Source organism: Acinonyx jubatus, chromosome B4, assembly GCF_027475565.1.
Source record: "Acinonyx jubatus isolate Ajub_Pintada_27869175 chromosome B4, VMU_Ajub_asm_v1.0, whole genome shotgun sequence".
NCBI lineage: Eukaryota > Metazoa > Chordata > Mammalia > Carnivora > Felidae > Acinonyx > Acinonyx jubatus.
Window position 1 is genome coordinate 130,860,134 of NC_069387.1, and position 27,190 is coordinate 130,887,323.

Sequence of the window (27,190 nt, forward strand, 5' to 3'; positions counted from 1 at the left end):
GACACCTTGTGGCCAGCGGGCAGCACATTTCTTTTCCTCCTCGGGGTAAAAGTAAGATGGGGGGGGGAGGGCAAACTTTTTCTGTAAATGGCCAGATAGTAAACATTCTAGACTTCGTGGACATGTGGTATCCATCGCTGTTGTAACACTAAAGCAATCACAGCTGGTATGTAAATGAGTGGGCGTGGCTATGTTCCAAGGAAACTTTCTAGACCCTGAAATTTGGATTTCATGTGATTTTCATGTGTCACAAAATATTCTTTTAATTTTTCCAACCACTTAAAAATATAAAAATCATTCTTAGCTCGTGGGCTATGCAAACACAGGCAGTGGCTAGATTTGGCTGGCAAGCTCTTGTTGGCCAACCCCTGACCCAGGACACTTTTCTGCCTAACGCTAACTCCCCACTGTCACAGCTGGGATCCTTTATCATTATTCTGTCAAGAGGAACCATCCAGGGGTGCCTGGGTGGCTCAGTTGGTTGGGCATCTGACTACAGCTCAGGTCATGATCTCATAGTTCGTGAGTTCACGCCCAGAGTCAGGCTCTGCGCTGACAGATCTGAGCCTGGAGGCTGCTTCAGATTCTGTGTCTCCCTCTCTCTGTGTCCCTCCCCTGCTAACGCTCTGTCTCTGTCTCTCAAAAATGAATAAACATTACAAAAAAATTAAAAAAAAAAGAGGAACCATCCAGATTGCTGCTTTAACCAGATTGCTGCCACCAAGCCTACTTCTTCACAGAAATTCTGGAGTTGTTGGTTTTCACCCATTTGGTAAGTTTACATAAACATCCATCAGGTGCCCAGCCCTGTGCTGAGAGCCATAACAGAGCCTGGAGTTTTAACCAACATGTATTTAATATTGACTTTTCTTCATTCATTTGTTGAAACAAATTTAGCGTGATAAGGCAATGTAATAAGACAGACCTGGTCTCTGCCCTCAAGGTGTTCATAACCTCATTGGGAAGATGGACACAGGGAGGAGAGCATTATAATGGAGAAGGATGGGAGGGTGGTGCGGAAGCCTAAAAGAGGCACTTAATCCATGGGTGGAGGTCAGGAAAGGCTTCCTAGGGGAGGAAGTGATCTCTAAGCCAATACCTGAGGAGTGAGTGAATGGGAGAGGAAAGAATGAGGTAGGGCGTTCCAGGGAAAGGTCCAGAGCTGAGAAAGAATTATTTCAAGAGAATTAGAAGTATCAAAGATGTAGTGAAAATTCAGATATAGTATTTGCCCTCAAGGCCTGCCAGTCTGGTGGGTGAGACAGGCTATCATAAGCTGTTATAAGGTTGAGGAGAGAGATTTAAAGAAGTTTTCTCTCTAGCCTTGTAGAACTGGTCATCAGTGAGCCTTTAGACAGTAAGCAGTGGGCAAGTGAGTGCTCCGAAGGCTATAAATAGTCCCATGACCAGGCTAGGGGTGGCTCTGACTCTACACAGGGTACCTAGAGACTCTGGGGGAGGAGGGATTGCCTGAGTTCTCTGCTCCAGAAGCCACTTAGGGAGGAGAGGGGACTGGAACTGAGCTTTGAAGGAAGTGTAGACCTTGGTACTGAAGGAGGGAGGGGCATCCAGGGCAGCAAAATCACAGAGGAAGGGACAGGCGTGGCCGTTTAGGGTCTCGGAAGGAAACCATCCTTTACTGTGTGACTCACAACAGCAGCGACCAACGGGTATTTTTCTCAGCTCCGATGAAAAAACATGATCTTGGACAGTTATTTAACCTCCCTTTGCCTTAGTTTCCTTATCTGATTCTACCTCTGAAGGTTGTTATGAGGACTGATTGAGTTAACACATATAAAATTGTTAGAATAGTGACTGGCACTAGGGCTGGCTTCTCGGACAGCCAACCTCCACAGTCCCATAGGGCCCCACACTTAAAAGCTGAAGGGCCCCATGTTGGTTTAACGTTCTGCTGTTGCTGTCTTGAAATTCTTAATAGTTTTGGAACAAGGAGCCCCCTCCTTCCATTTTGTATGGCCACAAATTACGTAGCTGGTCCCGCCTGGCATGGTATGTGCTTAAAAACTCCAGGCTTTCTCATTATTGTAGAGTCGAATCTGACTCAATATATCCATTTCAGAAGGCAAGAAATGGACACTCGGTCTACGTGACTTGCACAAGATGAGCAGCAAGCTGGCTGCAGAATGAAGGCTGGAGACAGGGATGAAAATCTGCAGTCCTAGAGGTAAAGGCAGGACAATGGCCCAGCTCCCCACCCCCACCCCCATGCCCCCCGGAAGGCAACATAAGGAGAGAAGAGCAGACAGACTCCTTTGAAGGAGCTTAGAGAAAGAGGTGGTATGAAAAAGAGCCTGGACAGTTGTAGAGGTAGGAGGGAAGCTGGCTATTTTGGGAAGCCAAGAGAAGATTCTCTGAGTACAACGTAGTGGTGAAGCCATGGAAACAAGAACTGAGCAAGTCTCTTGGATCTTGGCCACAAGAGGTCATAGATGAGCTTAGAGAAAGGAGTGTCGGTAGAGAGTTAGGGCCCCGAAGCCAGGTTTAAAGAAGGAAGGGGCCTCGGTGGTGATGGCCTCAGGTCATTATTTAAGAAGCTGAGAAAAGGAAAATAGAAGAAAAGGGGGGCAGGAAGAGAGGAGGCCGCTTTGAAGAGGGTGGGAGGAGAGCCGGTTCACAACCAGGAGGCAGAAGAAGGACCACCAGAGGCAAAAAGTTAACCAGGAAGAAGCTGACTCTTTCCCCGAGTCTGTAGGGCAGCCGAGCATGGAGTTGACATAATAAAGGCTATGAGGGCAACTGTTCCTTTGGAGGCTGGTTGTCTCCCCGGCTGCAGTGTTGTCTCAGGGGGCAACACAGCAGCGAGGAAAGGAGCTTACTCATTGGAGTCAGACTGTCTGGTTTCAGCTGTGAGGTTATTACCTGTGGTGACCTGGGGCAAATTAGTCAGCCCTTCGGTGCCTCAGTTTCCCTATCTGGAAAATGGGGATAACCAAGGTTGCTGTGAAGATTAACTGCCACGATCCACATAAAGCCCTCAGTACCGCGTCTGGCACACAGCAAGCAAGTGTTCATGGAAGGGTAGCTATTGTTAACAGCCACTTCTCCCGGTTCTCTTGTGAACCTCCTGTGGGTCTAATGTTGGCCAGCAAACAGGAGCCCAGTGCTTGCTGCTTCACTAGGAGCTTTTCAGGAAGTGTGGTCATAAGAAATGAGAGGTGATTTAGAAGTGGCACAGCGTCTGTCGCAAGGGCTTTGCTCCACAATAAATGCTACCAGACATGTAATAAATGCTTATGAGCATGTCCTCTGTAATCAGCACCCTCTAGAAAATTCCCCTCCCCCACTGCTCTTGGCCTTGGCTCTGGCCACACCCACCGCTCCAGAGAGCATTACCAGCTGTCAGTAGGTTCCTTTACAGGGATCTTCCCATGGTTATACATTTGGAGAAGCGGAGAATGTTTTACAAACACTTTCAAACGTCTCATAGCAATGAGAGGCCAGTGAGGAGGGTGGATGGAGTTCTCCTGTGCCACAGAAATCGGAGCTGGAGCGGATCCAGCTGGCTATGTCACCCCAGGCTTGTGGGTCATTGCAGAATCGTTCGCAGAAATTCCCGTTGCATTGGATTTTGTCCAGGCCAGTGCAATGTGTTCAGGGATCACAGAGCAATCTCTCAAGGGAAAAAAGGAAGGCCTGTTGCTTGGAATGGCTTAGAGCACTTTTGGTAGCCATCCAAGGCAGCTATCACTCATTAAATCTGCCTTCCCTTCCAGCAAAAAGCCAGCTGTATAGAATACCACATATAGAGCTCTAAGAATAGTATAGCACTCCAAGAACATACTGCACTTGGCCTAAATACAATTGTGCAGGGCTTGACAAGTTTTTTTTTACTCTCAAAGCTGGGTGAGTTGGAACAAACAAACAAAAAATATTTTCCCCGAGTAGCATGCAGAGAAGAAATGAGAAAGACAGCATAGGAGAGCACTCTAGCATGCTGTTCTCTGACCTGGGCTGCCTTTTCAGGGCATGGATTGACTCCACAACCACCAAAGGATACCCATAAACCCCAGGGCCGTGGACATAGCGAACCCTCCCCCCCAACTCACTGACTCTACACTAGCCTGAGCAAGCCCCAAAGTCCCATAACAGGTGGTAATTTGTCATTTGCTGCAACAGGAATTTGAAACCATCATTCTCCACAATAAATATTTGGTTGATTTATTGGCCTCCTTCCCATAAGTATAGAAAGTGAGGATGGGCCCCACCCAAAGTTGCAGTTCCGAGCAATGAGATCTCAGGGTGCACACGTTAAACCACACTCCGCTGTTTGTTGGAAGAAGAAATCCATGTGTGGGTCTATCCAGAAGAATCTGGGAAGATACTCTTTTTAAAAGGAGTTGGCTCTTGTAGGGATTTGAGAGAGCTTTTCTCTTCTACTTTAAAACTTTCTATACTGTCTGAGATCTTTTACTCAGTGTTACCTTTGTGGTCAGAAAAACAGCAATCTTACTTGACAATCATTTTCCTTTTCTCAAGTGGGCAAATGTGACAGGGTTTCCAGCTTTCTGCTTTCTCCGGGGGGCGGGGGAAAGTACAAGGAGGTGGAGGGGATAGACAGCTGAGGGCCCTCAAAAATCAAGGTTACGGGGAGACCAGACTTCGACCATTCCTGGATATCCGTCTCCTGCTCCCTGCCCGCAGAGAGCAAACGTTGCAGATCACTACACATCATCAGCCCCTTGGCTAGCTAACCGCATTTCATCCTTCAGTTCTCCTCGTAGATGTCACTTTTTCCAGGAAGCCAGCTCTGCCCCGCCAAGCTCGAGTCCCATGTCCCTCCCATGTTCTTCCAAGCCACCTGCACTGTGATGATCTGTTTACATTTTGGCCACCCCCACCAGATTTGCAGTCCCTGAAGGCAGAGGTATTTTATTCATCTGTGTAGCCCTTGTACCTTAGGAAAGTGCCCACAGACACAATAAATATTTACTGAATAATTATTTGTTTGGGGACCTTTTATAATCAGAACCATTTAAGGGATACAAAGATGAAAAACAGGGGCACCTGGGGGGCTCAGTCAGGTAAGCGTCTGACCCTTGGTTTTGGCTCAGGTCATGATCTCACTGTTTGTGCGTTTGAGCCCCACATTGGGCTCCATGATGACAGCACGGAGCCTGCTTGGGATTCTCTCCCTCCCTCTCTCTGCCTCTCCCCCACTTATGCGCTCTGTCTCTCTCTCAAAATAAATAAACTTATAAAAAAAAAAGATGAAACCATTTGTTTTCAAGGAACTTATAACTGAGTTGGGGAGACAGATATGTCCAACAATTAACTATAAAACCAACCCCTGGTTTAAGGGTTAAAAGAGTTACAAAGAACCAAATATGAAGATAAGGAAGGTTTTGGACATTTCTGAACATTTCTCACTCATTGTGTTTTCTGGTTCAGAATCCCCATACTGGAATTGCTAGTATGGGGTATGTGCGTGTAGTTATAAGGATCAGGTTCTTAGGACCTTTGTTAGAATTTGACTCATGGTCTTCCTTCTGTCCTTCTGCTGGCTGGCAGTTGCCCTAGGAATACCTGCCATATAATCTTAATTGATGTTTGTGAAATGCCTTGTCTTCCTCTGCTGAAAGTCTGTTAAGTGTTGAGCATTACAGTGTTACAGTGGTTGTTTTATTACTAAAGCAGTGCCAACAAGGTTACACAACAGCTTGGATCAGGAAGCGAAACAAGGGCGGTGATCCTACTGAAGCTACAGGGGATGGGGATTTGGGATGGTAAAATGTTAATTACCCGAGACGGAATGTGGGCTGGAGTCCAGAACTGTGCTTCTGGAGATCCTTTCAGTCCCAGAGGCTGGGGCCGGCTCTTTGGCATTGGGTTCTAAGCATCCTGCCCTCCCCTGGCTGGAATGTTGGATTCACTTCGCTGAAAGCTGCCACAGAAAAAGAATCTAGTGGCCACCAGCCAGGAGCACACGTCTTGCACTGCATCAGGGGCCACTCTGGAAGCTTCCCAGGAGCTGAAGGGCTGTTCCATTTGCATGTAATAAATTATTTATTTCTAAAGCGATGTATTCTTTATTTCTCTTCCGACTCTCTTTCTTCTTGTTTCTGGTTCTTGAGGTCTCTCTCTAAAGAGTGAGCTGAAGATGGATGAGTGGGGGTTGAGGAAGGTGGCTTGGCACACAAGGATGTGGAAATGTTCATTTATAGAGCTGAGAAAACAAACATAGAGGTAGATGAGCTTCTGGTCAGGAAACACCAAGACGGTTTCCTTTAGGATAGGGAAGAATGGGTGCCAGAGGAGAATGCGGTGGTGGCAATGACAACCTCTCCATAGCTTTAGTCTCCCACAATGTCACCTCTGGAAACTGACGGGGGAACTTGCATTAGGAATGAAATATTTTTAAGATATGTTGGCTGGCAGGTAAGATCCTGGACGAAGGGAGAGGCACTACAGTAAAAAGAGGGTAGGCTCTGGAGTCAGACCTCCTACCCTCCAAATGCCGGTTCACTAATTACTCTCTATCTCGGTGACCTTGGGCAAGTGTCCTAACCTTTTTGGAGCCTTAGTTTTCTAACTGTAAAATTTAGACAATGTAAAACTCACACGTTTAACCAGATAATCCCTGCAAAGAAATCAGAACGGTAGTTGGCACAAAGTACGCACAAAATAAACGATGGTCATTATTATCGTCAATTACGGGCCAAAACGACCAGAGTCATGCAAACTCCCAGCCAACAATTCACTGTAGCACAGGGAATCCACAACTGACTGACGCGCCTATTTGCCCAATAAGATACCAGGAAAGAACTCTGTGGAGTCAAACCAATGGCACTAGTCCTTGTTGTTGGACGGGTTTTCTGGCTGTTCCACCAATAGCTTGAAGATTTGACTAGGGAGTGACATTCTGACAGCCCAATGACGTACAACCAGCCCACACTCAGCACTTCGAAGGGGATAAATCAAGGAGCCGGCGCGTATAGATTCCGTTATTAGGCAATACTGGATGGAGAGAGGAGCTCAGTGGAAGCAGCGCGAGAGCGAGGCACCAATGAGCTAAAAAAGGAAAAAAGACGATGGTTGCGCCAAGTGAGCTCGGCCGCCATCATGCTCTAGTTTCCCTTTCGCCTCTCCGGGTCCGCGACCAAGGAAGCGGCCTCTGGGATGCTGAGGGGGTGTGTCCCCGAATGATTGGCGCAGGCAGTTCAGCCAATCGTAGCTCGTCAAACGGGAAGCACTTGACCAATGAGGGGCGACGGCAGCGGCGAGGAATTGGAGGGGCGGAACAGCAGCTTGATGGGCATAAAAGCCAGCCAGTGAGAGCCGGAAGCATCCTCCCTGTGGCCAATGGAGTGGGACTCTGGGCGGGCCCCCGAGTGTTTGTGTTGTGGTTTTGGGGGAGGGAGGCGGAGGGGAAAGTTTGTTTATTTTGTTTTTAGTTTCTGGGGTCCCCGTGTTTCTGGGAGGTGAAGCGGGAGGGAGTGACCCCCCCCGCGCCCCTCAGTCCCCCTACTACGTCGCCTCCATAGCCTGCGGAGAAGCGGGGACCGCGCGCATCGCAGCGCATCGCCTCACAGCGGAACGCCGCGCACTCGGAGCCGGCGCGGCTCGGCGGTGAGTGAGGACCGACGGCCACTGCCGCCCTTCCCCTCCCCCCGCGCACCGCCCAGTCAGAGCTGGAGGGCCAGGTGGGCGAGGACGCCCGCGGGAGCGCGCGGCGCGGGCCGGCCTGTCAAGCTGAGTCGCAGCGTGTGCGTGTCCTCGCGAGTGAGCGCGCGCGGCGGGGACAGGGCCGGAGGGGGGGCGGGAGCGCGCGCGGGCCCCGGCGGGGGCGGGGGCGTTGAGCGCGCGCTCCGTGGGGGCGGGCGTGTGGTGGGTTTGACCCCGGGGCGGGGAGGGACGCGGGCGACGTCCGGCGTGCAGGGAAGAGGCGCCCCGAATGGCAGGGCCGGGGCTGGCGGGCGCGCGCGGCTCCGGGCGTCACGCGCCAGCAGGTGTGAGCTGGGGGAGGGCTTCCGGGTGGGCTGGTCGAGTCGGGTTCGCTTCCCGTCGCTGGGGGGCCTCCGGGCGGGGAGAGACGCCCCGTCGCGGCGGAGAGCCGGGCCCGCCAAGGCGCGTCAGGCCCCCTGCCTGGCGGGTGGCAGAGGGAGGCGTCAGGCCTGTGTGGGGCCCGCGTGTCGGCGGGAATGCGTCCCCCTGCTTAATCTCGGCCGGGGGTGGGGGTGGGGTCCCGCTCCCGCCCCTCACCCCAGAGCCCTGCGGTGTGTGGCCACCTTCGAGAGGCGATTCAGACTTTCCACAAGGAAATGGGACGAAACAGCACGAGGAGTGTTTTCGGGCTTCCTGTGGGCTGGCTTCCCTTAGGTTCAAGCTAGCGGGCTTATACCGGTGGGCGGAATACCCTAAAGTGGCTGAAGATACCCAGTAACGGTAGCTTCTTAAAGACCAGCCTATCCTCAGTTCTTTAGGCACAGTGTACCGGTCGGGCTTTTAAGTTTCCTTGCCATCTCATGTGTCTTTTGGCTGTTTTATTACTTTTTAGCCCCTATGCGAAAATTGTGCGAGGAATAAGGGGAATTTCAAGTTGGTCATTTGTATTACGATAGAAGCAAAATTATGCAACACAATTGGCCAGAGATATTTCTCCATAGTGAACAAAACGTCATTGGTTGCCTTTCCTCACCCTAGTAGTTAAGCGTACGGACATAAGGTGTATAAATTTTTGCATCTTAGCATTTTGTGAAAGTTGAACAATAGAGGCTGTTTCCTTCATTGTTGTGGGGAATTTCAATGGATGATAGCTTCCTGTTGATTGGGAGAAGCATCAATGATCTTGGCTTTGAAACTGTACATACTTGGTGGTGTTATGTAAAGGCGTCTTTAAAGAACTTTTAGCACATAGTCTTGCATCTCTACATTGTGCAGTTTTGCTGTAGGTAGGTAGTGGGAGGGGTGTGAATGTAGGTAGATCCCTGCACTAAGGGATCCAGAGCACAAATCAGACCGGTTTGTCCCACTTGGGAAACAGCGATGATAATAACGATGCCTTTATATTTTCTTGGTTCTTGGCCGTTTTTAAGTGTTTGTCCCCAACATCATGTATTTGAGCAGAATAGTTTCTGATAGGACTTAAGAAGGAATTACCAAGCTGCATTTCTAAGGTAGCATATGAACATCATGCCCTTGAAAAAATAATTTTTTTCCTCGTTCAAATGGAAGCCCTTAAAAATGTTTTAAATCAGAACAATACCACTTGTTCAAATGATAGTAACGTTAACCAACATTCACTGCCTGCTTCTCATATGCCAACCTCTTTATATTTTTTCCTAATCCTTCTCTCAAGCCTGTGGGGAAGGTGTCATTACTGTTTTATGGATAAGAAAAAGATCTCGAAGAACCATGTTTAGTCTCAAGTCTGTCTGTTTTCAAAGTCTGTGCTTATTCCATTTGCCTCCTAAATTATCCATGGGAAGAAAGGCAGAAGGTAGACAGGAAAAGAAAAGGCAAGTGCCACTGATGATTAGGTTGCCCATACCTGACTTAAGAATTTAACGTTAGGCCACGTGGGTGGCTCAGTCGGTTGAGCCTCCCGACTCTTGGTTTCAGCTCAGGTCATGATCTCGCGGTTCGAGGTTGGTAAGTTTGAGCCCCGCATCGGGCTCTGCGCTGCTTAGGATTCTGTCTCCCTCTCTGCCCCTCACCCCTCAAGCTCTCTTTCACTCTTCCAAAATAAATAAATAAATAATAAATAATTTAAAAAGAATTTAATGTTAAACTCATTCTTAGTTTTTAGAAATTAACATTTTTACAAAATTGCATCCATGCTTTGTCTTCATTTCTTCCCTCTTTGGTTTTTATAAAGGTAAATAGAAATGCATTTAATTCAGAAGGTCAAGGCTTTCAGAGCCCTTTGTGCAGATCTCCACTCCAGTACCTTGTGATTGTGATAAATCCTGTGTGCTCTTCCAAGGACCAGGCCTTACTCACTTTTGTATCTAACACGGTACTTGGCACGTAGTAGGATCACAGTAAATGTCAGCTAACTAAGGAGCAGAGTTAAAAGTGTAATGATTTTGGGTTTGTTTTAGTGGTTTTAGTTTCACAGGACAATAATAAAGTAAATAATTCATGTGCAAAATCCACGTTCTAGAAGAATACGGAAATGGAGCAACTCATGGTGTAGAAGGTTGGCTCTGCCAGTTTGCTGAATCTTCCAGTTCCCCTTATCTCTTTGAGCTGTGTGCCATTCTGTTCTTCCTTTCATCCCCAGAGTTCTAAAAGAGGAGGCTGTACTGACTGCTTCTCTTCACTGCTCAAGTTTTTCTTTGAACCTTTGCAGCCTGGCTCCCAGCCTTACCACTTGCTAAGGCTTTTTCCAAGGTTGCCAATTACCTAATGGTTAAAATTCCCAGAGCATCTTTTCGGGATTTATCCTGTTATGTCTCCCTGCAGCAGTCCTTTTGACTATCCCTACCTCTTTAAAAAACGTTATTTAAAAGATTACATACAGTGGGGTGTGTGGGTGACTCAGTCAGTTGAGCATCTGACTCTTGATGTGGGCTCAGGTCATGATCTCGTGGTCATGGGATGGAGCCCCACGTCAGACTCAGTGCTGAGCATGGAGCATGGGATTCTCTCTCTCTGACCCTCTCCCCCATCCTCTCTCTCTCGACCTCTCTCTCTCAAATTAAAAACAAAAATAACATACAGTAACATTAACTTTTAGTATGTGTACAGTTCTATGAATGTTAACACAGGTATAGATTCGTGTAACCACCACGACAATCAGGATGGTTTCACCATCTCCCAAAAAGTTCCTCCTTTTGATATAGTATGAGGACTTCTTTCTCCTGACTTCTATCCCAGAGATAAACACCAAGGATCAGACTTAGGCTCCTTTTGTTGTTGTTTTATTTTTCTCTTTCTACTCCTGGAAAATGTTATTTACTTTTGGGACTTAAACCGTCACCTTTTGTATCTGCTAACCTGAATATCCACGTCTGACCTCTCTTCCCATACTCCAAAACATCAGTATTTACTGCTAGAATTCTTCACTATTTGTTCATATTTCATATGTTTAAAGTTATGTTTAACTTTGCCTCCTAAGCCAGCTCTTTATCCGATTTTTCTGTATTTTGTGGTGATGCCATCCTCCTCCCTGCTGGCGACCCTGGAACACTCGGAGGGCCCTATAATAAACTCTCTTATCCCAGACCTGGAATCCTGCTACTCAGCTACAAATATTGTCTCCTGCCTCTTTGCTGCCAAGCTGGCTCCCATTCAGTAGTCTGAGCAGAGTGTAGGTAATTGGAGTACTTAGAACGCCATGGGGATCAGACCACTTCTCTGGTCAAAACCCCTGTGGCTTCCCGCTGTACTGAGGCCCTTTTGGGATTTTATTTTTCATCCTATGAGACTCTGAACGATTGGCCTCTGCCTGCCCCTCCAGCCTTCCCTTGTCTCTTTTATGGCCCACCCCCCTTTCTGATGTCCTAATTACTCAGTCTTCCTTTCAGTTCCTTGAATTACCCAGACCTTTTCTTCGCAGCCTCAAGGTTTTTGTACGCACCACTCTCCTGGCTTGGGCTGTTCTTCCCCCGCTTCCCCCTTAATCTTCACCCACCTGCCTCCAGGGTTGCGATTAAAATGTCACTTCTTCAGAGAGGCTCTCCTTTATGGCCTCCCACCACCACCCCAGTCCACCCTCAGTCAGGTCTCTCAGATCTCTTGTTCCTTTTTCGTAGCTGTCGCCACAATTTGTGATTCAGGACCACGTCTGTTTTGTTTCTCTTGTCTCCAGAGCCAGCCAAGCTTCAGGCTCACGGCAAACCCCCAGTAAATATTCGTTGGCTGTGTCGTGAGTCTGGGCTTTGCTTTTATAATTTATTGCCCTCTTGTAGTTTCTGGTAGCCTTGCATTCTACTCCTACCTTCTCTGGGACTTGATCTCACTGTTGGAAGTCTTGCCACACAGAGCTAGATCTGAAATTGCTGAAGAGGACACTGATCCTGTTCTTCTGAATTGTACCTCTGCCTGGGAGCCCTGACCCCCCACTAGATCTAACCTAAACAGTGGCTGACCTTGCTCAGTCCGCTCAGCAGTGCACCTTGGTTATCCAGGCTGGGCCAGGGCTTGCAGCTCACTCTTCCCTCACCTCACCCTGCTCTGGATTTCTCCTCTCTCCACCCAGCGTGTGACTTCCAAACACCTTGTGTACCATCCAGTTGAGCCTGCTTACCCTTCGACCTTTGCCAGCCTTTTGACATTGACAACTGCCTCTAGGGTCTTGATCCTACAGATTGCCCCCACACTAATCTTCCTGAAACAGCACTTTCTGTTTCCTGTCCCCTCCCCAGATCTAGCACAGGCACTTATGGTTGAAAACCTTCAGTGGTGTTTCATTGCCTAGAGGGTTTAAACTCTAGCTTGTTATTTCAAGTGCCTCAGACTAGTGTTGTCCAGTAGAAGTAGACTGCAGGCCACAAATGTGAGCCACACTGAAAAGGTAGAAAAAGTGAAATAGATTTTCATAACATTTTATTTACTTCAGTATACCCCAAATATTTTATGTAAACGTGTGATCAGTAAAAAAACAGTGAGATGCTTTACATTCCTTTTCGTTTTGTTTTGTTTTGTTTTGTTTTGTTTTGTTTTGTTTTGTTTTGTTTTGTTTTCGTGTTAGGTCTTTGAAATCTGGAGTGGATTTTTCACTTACCCCATCCCAATTTAGACTAACCACATTTCAGGTGCTCAGTAGCCACATGTGGCTAGTGGCTACTGTGTTGGACAACACAGCCCTAAGCTGTGTGCTCCTCAGAGTTGGAGAGCTCTACCTACGTAGTTCCAGCTGCTGGCCTTTGATAACTGTATTCCCCGTATCTACAGCCAGCTCCTCTCCAAACACCCAAACCTTCCTTGCTTGGGGATCCCAAGGTATCCCTAAAGTTCAGTTCTCACCGTTTCCTCTAACCCTTTAACATTATTTTTGTGTGCGTGTCACTGTTTTTTCATATAGTAATTACGGTAATTCTCATTTTGCTTATAATTTGGAGTAAAGTTAAAAGGGGCGCTTGGGTGGCTCAGTCAGTTGGGCGACCGACTTCGGCTCAGGTCATGATCTTGCGGTCTGTGAGTTCGAGCCCCGCATCGGGCTCTGTGCTGACAGCTCAGAGCCTGGAGCCTGTTTCAGATTCTGTATCTCCCTCTCTCTCTGACCCTCCCCCATTCATGCTCTGTCTCTCTCTGTCTCTAAAATGAATAAACGTTAAAAAAAATTTTTTTTTTAAAAAAAGTAAAGTTAAAATATTTTAATAACTGGGGGCGCCTGGGTGGCTCTGTTGGTTAAGTATTCGACTTCGGCTCAGGTCATGGTCTCACAGTTTATTAATTTGAGCCCCACATTGGGCTCTGCTGACACCTCAGAGCCTGCTTCAGATCCTCTGTCTCCCTCCCTCTCTCTGCCCCTTACCTGATTGCGCGCACATGTACTTTCTCTCTCAAAAATAGATAACCATTAAAAAAATATATTTTAGGGGCTCCTAGGTGGCTCTGTCAGATAAGTGACCGACTCCTGGTTTTGGCTCAGGTCATGATCTAGCAGTTTGAGAGTTCGAGCCCCTCATTGGGCTCCGTGTTGACAGTGCAGAGCCTGCTTGGGATTCTTCTTCTGTCCCCCACTCTCGGCCCCTCCCCCACGTGTGCTTTCTCTCTCTGTCTCTCAAAATAAATAAATAAACTTAAAAATAATAATAACATAAAAAATATATGCATATTTTAGAGGCACCGGCTCAGTCAGTTAAGCATCCAGCTTTGGCACAGGTCATGATCTCATGGTTAGTGAGTTCGAGTCCCACATCGAGCATTCTGCTGTCAGCACGGAGCCCACTTTGGATCCCCAGTCTCTCTCTCTCTCTGCCCCTCCTCTGCTCTCTCTCAAAAATAAACATTTAAAAGAAAACAAAAGTAAAAAAGATATTTTAATAACTGATATTTAACAAGGGATGGGCACTGACCAGTGGAAATAAGTGCCTGATGAACTAGAACTGATGGCGATTGTACACAGCCTCTGTGTTCTCATCTGTGTGTACCTGCTGAATAGAGCTCTGATCATTCGGAGTTACTGTATTGTTGGCCTCCCCCATACAACTATGAGTTCCTCAAAGGCAGGCTATTGTCCTACTCATTTTTGCATCGCAAGACAGCTCCTGACCTGGCCTATATAGTAGGCAGTCTATAAATACTTTAAATGGACAAATGCTACCTTATATGTTGTTTTATTCTGTGTTCTATATTTTATCTTTCCAAATAGAAACTAGAATATAAGTCCTTTGAGGACAGAGATCATGAATTATGAAGGAGTATATACAATATTTTCTCAATGGTCTTCATAGGAACATTTCTTCTCAATGAAGATTTGCTTTAAAAAAAAGTAACTGGGGTGCCTGGATGGCTCAGTCAGAAGAGGGTGCAACTCTTAGTCTTGGGGTTGTTTGAGCCCCACTTTGGATATAGAGATTAGTTCAAAACATAAAATCTTAAAAAATATAAAAATTAAAAAGTAACTGTTCAGGGATACCTGACTGGCTCAATCAGTAGAGCATGCCATTGTTTATCTTGGGGTCCTGGAGTTGGGGGCATTGAGATGCCCATGTTGGGGGCATAGAGATTCCTTAAAATGTTTGTTACAGCCCATTAGTGATGTTTAAAAAGTTGAATAAAGATTTTAAAAAATAACTTTAGATATTTTGGTATTTCAGGCTGGGTCAGAAATGAGGTTTGACTTTTTTTTTTTTTTAATGTTTATTTATTTTTGAGAGAGAGAGAGAGAGAGAGAACAGCGGTGAGGAGGGGCAGAGAGAGAGAGGGAGACACAGAACTTGAAGCGGGCTCCAGGCTCTGTGCTGTCAGCACAGAGCCCGATGCGGGGCTTGAACTCACTCACTGTGAGATCATGACCTGAGCTGAAGTTGGATGCCCAGCCAACTGAGCCACCCAGGCGCCCCAGGGTTTGGCTTTAATGAGACTTATTTTCTTTTGTGGTTTGTAAACTGGCTCGGAAAGCAGCTTCAGAAGAACTCCTTGGAATTAAGGCATACCCTTCCAGAGTTAGAAGCGCAGTTGGTTTTGGAAAGGCACTGCCCAGGAGTTAAAAGTCCTGGGTTGGTTTGTATTGCAGACATTTGCTTGGGTACCTACTATGCTTCAAGCACAGGAATGAATGAGAATTAAAAACTATAATAGTGTGAAAGAAATGCTCTTTTAACACAGAGATGAAATGATTAATTCTTCCTAGGAAGATTTCATTTTTCTCTGCTCCGTTTTATTTTACCCATTTATAGCACGGACTGCCCTATGTCATGTTTCTAGGTCTGTCTCTCTCACTAGATTATCAGTTTCTAAAGAGCAAGACTGTTGTATTCATCTCTGCATCCCTGAGTACTCACTGGACTGTGCCTGCCATATTGTAGGCTCTCAAGTGTTTATTGAATAAATAACCTCAAATAAATTACTTAGCTTTGCAAAACCTCTGTTTTTTCTTTTGTAAGCAGGGAATTCTCTGCCTCAGAGAATTGTTGAGGCTGCAAAAAGAATAGTTTTTTAAAACCAAATATCTATTCAATATATGTTCTACCTCAGTATAAGACACTCAAAACACGTGTAAATCTGATCATATTTGTCCCCTGCTTAAAACTGTTAATGAGTCCCAAAAGCCCTGCCATACCCCTTTTGGAATATAAGCTTCATAAATCACTGGTCTTTCTTGTTCACTGAATACCCAGTGAACACCCTACCTTCTTTCCTGCCACTCTCCCCTTTGCTGCCTGAACTCTCACCACAATGACCCCCTTCTGGTTCCTGAAATGCATAGTCCTCTCCACTCAAAGTTTTTTCTTCGCACTTGCTGTTCCCATTGCTTGGAAGCCCCCCCACCCTGACCTTAGTTGATGCCTCTTCAATCCTGTGAGCTCAATTTATGACACTTCCTTAGTGACTTGCTAATCACCCCACCCCAAATTAGATGTACTCCCCCCCGTTTTTTTGTTTTTGTTTTTTTTTAATTTTTAAAGGGCGCCTGGGTGGCTCAATCGGTTAAGGGTCCAACTTCAGCTCAGGTCATGATCTCACGGTTCATGGGTTCAAACCCCGCATCAGGTTCTGTGCTGACAGCTCGGAGCCTGGAGCCTGCTTCAGATTCTGTGTCTCCCTCTCTCTGTCCCTCCCCGGCTTGTACTCTTGTCTCTCTCTCAAAAATAAATAAACATTAGGGGCGCCTGGGTGGCTCAGTCGGTTGGGGGGCCGACTTCGGCTCAGGTCATCATCTCGCGGTCTGTGAGTTCGAGCCCCGCGTTGGGCTCTGTGCTGGCAGCTCAGAGCCTGGAGCCTGTTTCAGATTGTGTCTCCCTCTCTCTGGCCCTCCCCCATTCATGCTCTGTCTCTCTCTGTCTGAAAAATAAATAAATATTAATAAATAAATAAATAAATAAATAAACCTTAAAAAAATTTTTTTTAAACACTCAGAGCACTTAATAGAATTGTAATGAAATAATCATTTCATTTATATATTATTTCTTTGCTAGAACATAGCTATGTGAATAAAAATACTTCGATTTTTTTCACGTTTTATAACCAGTATCTGGCATTGTAAGTTACACATAGTAGGTCTTAATGAATCTTTTTCACATGAAGTTAGGAAAGAGAACTAAAACTAAAAATAGAATTAAAAGAAGTAGTCATTAAAAAAAGTAGTCATTCTAATGGTTTAAATATATGGGGGTGGAAGGGGCTTTCCTTTTTAAATTGTCTCCAGGTTCTTTTCATATTTTTTAAATTACTGCTTATAATAGATACACATTTTAAGATTACAGAAAGAATATTGTTATTAAAATTTTTAATATGTCTGGAAATCTTAGTTACTAATGAGTGTCCTTTTAATCCTTATTAGTAGAAATGATCAGAATGGTTATTCCTGGCTCAGTCAGTCAGTGGAACACGTGACTCTTGATCTCTGGGTTATAAGTTCAAGCCCTATGTTGGGTGTAGAGATTGCTTAAGAATAAAATCCTAAAAAAATTTTAAAAACTAAAATCTTTTTATACGCTAGGGACTATGATGGCTACAGTTTCACTGAACATTTGCATGTGTACATGTGCTGAATGCTCTTAGACACTAGGACTACAAGAATGGGATGAGAAGAGATCTTTGCTCCCGGGGAGTGCACAGCCAAGTGGGCGTGACAGACTTGGACACAGATGAGTTCCAGTTGGTGTAATACATGCTGTGAGAGACAGGACAAGGGATGGGGGGGGGGGGGGGGGAAGGAAAGTCATCAATACAACTGGAAGTCAAGAAAGCCTTTCCAGGGAGGGAGACATTCCCAGTAAGTCATGGAAGAAAAGGGCATTTCAGGCAGAAGCAAAGGGAACAGCCTGTGCAGAGGTACAAAGGAACATATTTAGTATATGGAGAAGACAGCTATATGAAGAAGTGGTATGTTTTATAAAGCTGGTCTTGGGGTACAGGGCCAATGGCTGACTTACAGGCTGTGACATGCTACACTCAGATTCTTAGATTACGTTGCATTTCAGAACTGGAAATGATTTTAGAAATAATGATGCGATTCTGTATGTTTGAATTCATAAAAGCATTATAAAGTACCATTCAGTGTCAACTATACTTAAAAAAAAAAGTACCATTCAAAGAAGATTAGTCATAAACCAGAATGGTGCTTGTCACTGTACCTACAACCATGCAAATGATATCAGATGGAGTTAGAAAGTGGTGACTCATTTCAGCTTATCTGTAAGAGCAGAGTAAAGGAAGTGACCTCTTGCTTGACTGCCTGAGGTGAGTGTTGATCCATCTCCCAAGGGCCAGATGATGAACCAGTAAAAGGGATGAGATCAGAAAGCAGTATCTAGAAGAGCCTCTGGATATGTGTACGTTTTTACAGCTTGAAGGTTGTTAAATTGGCTGGGGCTCCTGGGTAGCTTAGTCAGAAGCTTCCGACTTCGGCTCGGAACATGATCTTGAGGTTCGTGAGTTTGGGCCCTGCATCGGGCTCTGCACTGATGGTGCAGAGTCTGCTTGGGACCCTCTGTCTCCCTCTCTCTCTGCCCTTCCTCCCCCCACAACCTCTCAAAAAAAACATTTTTTTTTAAAGAGTTGTTACATGTCTGTAAGTCTCCAGTTGGTCTATTGAACTAGCATTAGTTTAATTTGATTCTCAACCATAATTAAGAAAGGAAGATTTGTTGAACATAAATCTAGCCCATTTTCCTTCATTTTATTCCTCTTTAGTTCACTGCTCTTTGCTTTCTTGTCTTCCTTCCATACCTTTTCCTCAGCTCTGTTACTTTTTTTTTTTTTTTTTTTTTGAGAGGAGTAGGGAGGGGCAGTGGGAGAGAGAATCCTAAACAGGCTCCACGCCCAGTACAGAGCCCCATTAGGGCTCACTTTCACAACCGTGAGATCATGACTCAGCCAAAAATAAGAGTTGGATGCTTAAATGACTGCCCCCCAGACCTGTTACTCTTAAGTATTGCCTCCTTTCCCCCAATCCATCCCATCTCTTCCCATCTTTTTTTATCCATTATCAGTAAGCTGTTTTCAGTTACAGCTGTGGGATACCTGTACTTTGTTGCCTTATACAATATTTCTCAGCTTTGCATGTTCAGAGGTTGATATTTTTCAGAATGATTGGAGGTTACGCTGGGGAGTGCTGGTTGACACTCAGAATATGCTAATTGACCATTTCAGTGTCAATTGCTACAAATTCTTTTTTTTTTTTAATTTTTTTTTTCAACGTTTATTTATTTTTGGGACAGAGAGAGACAGAGCATGAACGGGGGAGGGGCAGAGAGAGAGGGAGACACAAATCGGAAACAGGCTCCAGGCTCTGAGCCATCAGCCCAGAGCCTGACGCGGGGCTCGAACTCACGGAGCGCGAGATCGTGACCTGGCTGAAGTCGGACGCTTAAGCGACTGCGCCACCCAGGCGCCCCATATTCTTTTTATTTATTTATTTATTTACTTTTATATGAATACAAATTCTGTGTGATCATTTGTTGATCTAGATTACAAGGGGCAAAAGAGATAATGGATGGTAGGAAGAATGACAGCAGTGAGTGTAGTTTATTTCAAGATGTTTGGAAAAGAAAGAAAGGAAATAATGGAATCAGGGCCAGGTTGAGAAAGCAACCTGTTAAGGTGAGAAATTCTACGTAAAGATGGGTAGCAAGGACCCAGGAGAGAGAGAAAAATTGAAACTGTTTGAATGGAGATGGTAGCAGGTAATCCACAGGGCAAGGCCACCAGATTCCTGTCAAGGGCATAGGTGGCATGATAATCCTTAGAAGTTCTTGTAGCTCCTCAACTAGAAAAAAGGGAGAAGTCAGGGTTCCTCTCTTGGTACTTTGAGCTCAAAACGAGTTTATACTGCTCTGGCTCCCAGCAGAGTGGTTTGCACATAGCAGGTGTAGACATTCTGAGAGATAAATTCACAGGATCGAAAGAAAATACTGGTTATAACTTGAAACATGTTCTAGTTACTAGATCACATTGTGTAGTTTATGACAAATGAACATGTTTATTAATCCTGTGTCTTGTGAATAGGACGGGTTACATTGTATTCTTTTCCTAAAAGTGTTCATTTATCAAATGTATATATTTAAAATATACCACAATTTTTATAATGCTGTTTTGGCATGTCTTTATTTCAAAAACACACTGAGAACCTCAAAAAGTGGAAGTAGACAAGGTTTCCTCATTTAGGCCCAGGTCAGCATAGCAATTGAAATGTTTTGAACATCTACTGGGTTCTGGTGAGGAAAGAAGGAAAGAGAAACAAAGTAGAAGGATGAAAACTGAGACCCTCCAAGGACTAGATATTTATCCTTCCTGGAAATCTTACAAGATGGTCTGTCATACTCAGCAGGGAGATCTTTTACCCAGTTGTATATTTCAGTGGCACTTCTGAATATAGAATCTCTCCACTTAGATGTACCAACAGATTTTAAAATAAATCTTTTCCCAACTACTCTTTTGTCAACCTCTTCACTATAAAACTTTCTATATTTTTGTACCAAAGTGTTTAGAATTTATGATATTTTTATTTTGTAGTTTGGCTGTATCTCCTTAAAAAGGCACGCTAATGACTGATTCCCTCTTAAACCATGCAGGTGGGTCTGTGGATAAAGAGAGGAGGTTTTTTTATGCCCACACATTCCCATTCCTGAAACACAGCTCAGTGGGGAAAACATTACTTTTAAAACACAGAGCGAATTAGTGAAAAGGCTCTTTGTAGAAATAACAAAAACAAAACAATAGAATGGAAATGCAAAACACATCACATTTCGAGCCAGTAAGGGCTGGTTTGAAAACTTTAAAAAGGGGACCCTGTGCCCCACAGGCAGCTTGTGGCTCGGCCTCAGCATATTGTGACACCGCCCTGCGCTTCCTGAACCTGCCAGAGCCCAGGCTCAACACTGATGTTTTGTGTTTGCTTTGGAAGCGGATGCTCTCTAGACTTCTATTTACTGTACTTAAAAATGAGTATTTAATGTCATTTTCTCTTGTTTTCCTTTAACACCCCCCCACCCCCACCAAGACTTGGGAATTGTCATTCAGAGTTGCTTTTTAGGAAGGTAACTCTGGAGACTGGAGAGGGGCCTCTGCTTCACCTCCCTTAAAAGTTGTTGACTCTGTTGGGTCCCCTCATTGGTAACCCCCCCTCCCAATCCTGGGTCACCAAAGCCTGAACCACTGAATCTTGGAGCATTGTCATCTCCCTTAGCGCCTTTCTCTGTGGCTTTGGACCTTGAGCCTCTCCTTTTTGCTTCCACTCCGCCATCCTGATTCTAAGTCACCCTCAGCTTGTGGCTGGATTATTAAAATAGCTTCCTGTCAGTTGCTCTGTTCCTAGTTTCTCACCAGAAAACATTTCCTACATACTATTTTCTTTATCAGCCTATGCTTTCTTATTCTGTGAAATCCAAACACCTGTGTTGGAGCCAGGCTCCTTCACTGCTTCCAGCTTTCAACTGTCATCCCCTAGTTTTGAACCTTTGCCTTTTTTTTTTTAAATGTTTATTTATTTTTGAGAGACAGAGGGAGACAAAGCATGAGTGGGGGAGGGGTAGAGAAAGAGAGGGAGACACAGAATCCGAAGCAGGTTCCGGGCCCTGAGCTGTCTGCACAGAGCCCAACGTGGGGCTTGAACTCACGAACTGTGAGATCATGACCTGAGCCGAAGTCGGATGCTTAACCGACTGAGCCACCCAGGCCCCCCTGAACCTTTGCCTTCTATACAATCTTTTCTCTATTTTCCATATGATTCTCTCGCTTTTTGTCCTCATACCTTATAAAAGGCTATTCCTTATGTAAAATATCCTCCCTGTTTCTGGCTTCCAAACCATTTTGCTTCTCACTCTCAGAAAGCCTTCTCTAAAGTTTTCTTCCTGGAAGCCTTTCTTTATTAAAGCCCTCTTTCATTTGGACAGTTTGTTTTCATTGATGTGATTGAATACACTAAATAAATAAACTTTCCTAATTTCATTCATTACTTTCAGTGGCATTTTTGTCCGTTATTTTGTGTTTTTTTTTTTCATGTACAACTGTATCATTTACAAAGAAAGTCAATTTTATTTTCTGACCTTTGAGTTCTAAATCTTGCCTTATCGAACTGGCTAGGACCTCAGGTACCATGTCGAGTGGAAGAAGTATGAATGGGCACCTTTGCTTTTTCCTTGGATGTAGGGGGAAAACATCCTACTGTTAAGTGTGATGTTACCTGTGTTTTTCCTAGTTCCTTAGCTGCTACTCAGCTGAATACTGGAGGGATCCCCCTACAGATCTCGAGAGTTCTTCCTCTGTGCGGCTCTTCCTTTCCAGTGCTGTTCACTGCAAACTCTAGCTGCCTCAGCCTTCTGGAAATCTCAGCTGCATCTCCTCAATTCAGGGAGGTCTCTGAGTTCCACTTGGGTTTCCCCTCCCGGTGGCTTGGTGGCCTGGAATCTTTCCCTAGGCAGCAAGCTAGGGCAATTGTAGGGCTCAGCTTGTTTGTTTACCATCTCTTTAGGGATCACTGTCCTTCCCTGCCTGATGTCCAATGTTTTGAAAACCGTTGTTTATATATTTTGTCCAGTTTTTTAGTTGTCTGTCTGTTTGTTTGTTTTTTTACCTGCAAGGGTACATCCGACTGCTGTTACCCTGGCTTTTCTGAAAGTGGAAGTACTGTCTTTTCTTAAAACATCTGAGGAATTATTTAGGAGTTGCTTCCAGAATAAGAAATACTCTTTGGAATTTCCGTAGGGAAAAATCTTCATTCTTTCAGGGTGGATTTGATTTAGGGGAGCAACCAAGAACCATTTTTCAGGTCTGGTTAAGTGATTTGTCTGGGCAACTGTTTGGGGTCCAAAATGAGTTCAAAGTAATGAGGCACATTTCCTTGTGTGATTTGTAAATTGGTCTGGAAGCAAAGTAGGAGTTGCAAAGTATTTTCAGTGATGGCAACCTGATTGAGATAATTACCTATGTAACTTCTTAGGAGTGTGTACCTTGAAAAATAACTTCCATTTGAACGTTTCTATATATTGATTGGTATATATTTAGTATCAGTTTATATTTACAGCTTGGACTTAACTGCTTCTTATAAGGTTTCTTAAATTGTTTTTATGTGATACTCTCTCTCCAAATTGATTATAAACTCACTGACCTCTGGATAGCTTTGTACCTCGTCTCACTATGCTGTACTCAACTGTGGAAGCTCCTTAAATCAGGATAGTTAACTAATTTCTAGTTAACTATAATTACCTGATAGTTAACTGATTCATAAGGAAACAAAGATCACTCTGTCAAAATATGCTACATGATATAAAGGATATAAAATTGGGTTTTGATACCTGTATAGCATTATTAATGCCTTCATAATTTAAAGTTACTCATGTAAGATATTGAATTCCAGTAGCATGAGCACATATCTGTATCTGTCTTAACCCTGCAGGAATTATGTGAATGACTTAGTTCAAAGAGATGCCTTGAATCTGGATCTGTTATGTAATTAACCAAGGAATATCCTTAGAACCTAGTAGATTGGTATATGTGCTACCTTAGATGAACCCTATATCACTGGATAAAATTCTTTGTGGGGGGTGGGGGGTGGTAGGGGGCAGAGGAAGGGTAACAGTCTTTTCCCACAATCTTTGTTTTTTTTGTTTTTTTTTTTAATTTTTTATTTTTTAACGTTTATTTACTTGAGAGACAGAACATGAACGGGGGAGGGTCAGAGAGAGAGGGAGACACAGAATCGGAAGCAGGCTCCAGGCTCTGAGCCATCAGCCCAGAGCCCAACGGGGGGCTCGAACTCACGGACCGCAAGATCGTGACCTGAGCTGAAGTCGGAGGCTTAGCCGACTGAGCCACCCAGGCGCCCCGTCCCACAATCTTTGTTTACTGGCACCTGCAGGTCCCATTCGTCCCACCTCCACCTCCCATTAGAGAATAAGGGCTTTTAGAATATATTCTTAATGGATTAAATTCTTAAATTTTTGACTTTCAGTATATTTTTTAATTTCCTGTTTTTAGTTAATTGATTTTACAGCTTTACAGTTCTTTCATAGTCAATCTTGTAATAGAGACTTTCGTTATTCATACTTACATGATGTCCTCTTGGCTTGCTCTTTACCCTTGATATTCTAGGGCCTTACGATCTTGTTTTCTTTGTTCTCTTTTCTTCCAGTTCTGCTTTGTTCAAGTAAAAGGAAGATTACAGTGGGAAATTCTCTTTTAAATTCTTATATGTGAGATGGACTTTTTTTAAAATTTATTTTTTATTTTAGAGAGAGAAAATCTTAAGCATTCCACACTCAGCACAAAGCCCTACACAGGGCTCCATCCCATGACCCTGGGATTATGACCTGAGCTGAAATCAAAAGTTGGATGCTTAACTGACTGAGCCACCCACGCACTGCTGAAATGGAGTTTTTAAATCAAAATTTACCCTGAAGTTTTTAATTTTTGGTTTTAATTAATTTAGAATTCCATTTATCAGTGACGTTTTCATATGTACTATTTCTGATGGCCACATAAATTTCATGGATAGTAAAAACTGTAATTTAGTAAACAATACTGGTAGAGATAACCTTATCCTTCCTTTCTAGGATATAGCAACAACTAGACAACCAGTTGTGCTACTCATGTTGCTTTAAGGAATATTTTGAATTATTTTCAATCTTTAGTTTTTTTTTTGAGTATAACTCTGTGAGAGCTTCCTTTAGGCAGAAATAATTCGGGGTTCTGCATCCCACACACGTGTTAAAAGAGGTTTTCACAGCTTTCATGTCTACCAGTTGTGAAACGAGGTTCCTGTTTGGTTGCGTTGTTTCTACCATTTTGTTAGTTGTGTGAGAGTGGGGGAGGGAGGGAGGATTGGTGTGTACTTAAAAAAAAAATTCAACTAATTTTGTTTTATGTAGATACAACAGTTTAAAATGTAGTACTGTATTTATGTTTATTAAAGTCTTTATTCTGTCCCTATTTTTCATGTGAAATCTGCCAAATTACTCTTCATTGTAATTAATTATAGGTTCTCAGTAGTTTTATGTCTTACTTCTTGCTTTAATCTGGCTTTACAGTTTTGTTTCTATAACAGAGAACTTTGAGTTTTGCAAGTTTCATTATCATTTGTTATTTAGTCATATAATATAATGGAATTGATACGTAACGGGGCTAAAATACATAATTTTCCTTACTTGCACATGTTCTCTTTCTTGACTTTTATTTTGTGTTCTGTTCCTTGATAACTATTTGGATAATGTGACTTCATTTTTATTTTGATTTTTTTAAATGATTTAAATTGGTGCTTGTTCACTTTTAAAATCTGTGCCCGTCTTTGGTAAATAAAAAAATCACGGGGCGCCTGCGTGGCTCAGTTGGTTAAGCATCCAACTTTGGCTCAGGTCATGATCTCATAGTTCATGGGTTTCAGCCCCCACGTTTGGCTCTGTGCTGACAGCTCAGGGCCTGGAGCCTGCTTTGGATTCTGCATGTCCTTCTCTCTTTGCCCCTCCCTCACTTGCACTCTGACTCTCTCTCAAAAATAAATAAACATGAAAAAAAATTTTTTTAAATCACATGCCCTTTGTTTTTGTTTAAAAATTTTTTCATGTTTGTTTATTTTTGAGAAACTGGGGGGGGCGCGGTGCAGAGAGAGAGAGGGAGAGGGAGAGAGAGAATCCCAAGCAGGCTCCGTGCCAGCAGTGCAGAGCCAGACTTGGCTCGATCTCATGAACCAAACCATGAGCTCATGACCTGAGCTGAAATCAAGAGTCAGAGGTTCAACCGACGAAGCCACCCAGGCGCTTTTTTTTCGTCTTGAACACAGAAAGAAAATCACAGCATATCGACAGAGGTCTGCTTTTTTAACTTCACAATCTTTACCCCATTCTGGTACTACCCTCCTGCCAAAGGTGATAACCACCCTTCTGATTTTAATGTCACCTTCAGAGAGTGGTTGACTTAGAATACCTTGGGTATTCTATAAATTCTATAAAATGTTCTAATAATAATACAGTTAAAGATTTACAGATATTCAAAGTACAACATTTCTAATAGCAGTAAGTTTCTAGAAAAGAGAAATTAATTAGTTCAAATTATGAGAACATTTTCAGGAAAAAATTATGTATCTTAGTGGAGGCTGACAGGACCATTTTAATAAAAAGCCATTTTGGGCTTCATAGTCCTTTATTGGAAACTGTAAGGGCCATCAGCATTTTAGAATTTAGAGATTTTCTTTGTTTTTAGAAAGCTAACAAGATGCTTTTACCGTATATTATGTAATGTCCCTGCACAGTCAGGGGCAGCACTTTGTAGTTGAATACGTTAATATTTCGGCAGCCAGAGCTATGACTGTTCTCACTTTAGTGGGGACGCTATAAATAGTCTCATGTCAGTTCAGGTCAGATTTGGCTGCCAATTAAGTTCAGATCAAGTATTTCTACCAGATGAATTACAGAAAACTGGTGGTTTTCAGAAGTTTTTGGATTTGGGAATTGCGGCTAAGGGATCATGGGCCCGTGTTTACTCTCTGAGCCCTAATGTTTAGTGTCTTTTGTTCACCTTCAGAAAATGAAACCTGCTTACCTTTTTTTTCTCCTACAGGATACAAGATTAAATCTGTTTTCTACAGGCCAGTTAATAGAAATTAGGACACCTCTTCACAAAGCTTGATCCCTTAGGCGGCTGTCACTGTCACGTGGCGCCTTCTACACTCCTCTGGCTTTATGTTAAGAATCTTCTGGTTCCTTTCCCCATTCTCCTTTCAGAAGTGCTTTGTGGTAATAAATAGTAAAGAAAGAGGATATAACGTGCCGTACTTCATGTAAGATATATCCTATCTCGTGTAATAAGGTTTCGGAAGAAGCAGCAAGCTTTTCTCTGGACTGACCTTTTCTACTATCAGCTAATGTGGTAGCTTTAAAAATAAATCTTTCTGAAAGGAATCCGCGCTTTTGGTAAAACAAAAATCCAGCGGTACAAAAGTATAAATAAAAAGTAGAAGCTTTCTCCTGCCCTTTGGTGTTCCTCACCCAGCCAGTGTTTGACCAGTTGTTTTAGAGCTTTTCTAGGGGTTTGGATCCTTTTTGGTTTGTTTGGTTTGCTTTGTTTTTGTTCAGACATTCCAGAGGACCGTTTGGGAAATTCCAATTAGACATTAAACCCCACTTGGACTAAGTTTGTGTTCATTAAGTGTTAAACTATGGAGACGGCCTTTTCTGTTCTAGTTGGCATGTATAAATTTTATTTCGGGAGCTGTTTGTTCAAATTGCATCCTTATGAAATAAATGTTAATTAGATTTTTTTCATATTAATTGTTCCAAACTGAGAATATCTGAGTATTACCCACATACAGAAGTAGAAATAACAATGACTTAGTGATTTATTTAGCAAAAAGTAACTTTTTTACATAAAAAAATCATATGTAATATTTGACAGTGCACACTTACTTTTAAGGAGCACTTTTAAGCAGTGGGGTGTTAGCTCATTTGCCAAGTCAAGGTTCTCAAGGTAAGCATGTGGGCAGCAGGATGCAGATGGGGTCCCAGCAATTATTCCTGAGAATATTACCGAAATTGTTTGTGTTTTTAAGCCCATGATAAATGTAATATGAGCTTAATGCATTTATCCATGAATGCCCTTTGGGGGAACGTGTAAGTTTTTGTTT

At 43.8% G+C, this 27,190-nt stretch overlaps 1 protein-coding gene across 5 annotated transcripts in view; it reads left to right on the plus strand.

Annotated features, from left to right (window-relative positions):
• Positions 1 to 7,056: 7,056 nt before the first annotated feature.
• The window catches only part of TNRC6B (trinucleotide repeat containing adaptor 6B), a 251,022-nt gene continuing 230,888 nt past the window's right edge, over positions 7,057 to 27,190 (plus strand). For 3 of the 5 annotated variants that reach the window (XM_053226831.1, XM_027070659.2, XM_027070661.2), the window contains exon 1: positions 7,057 to 7,587. The gene's annotated coding sequence lies outside the window, so the exon portion shown is untranslated. The other 2 variants (XM_053226832.1, XM_053226833.1) reach the window with 2 other exon arrangements.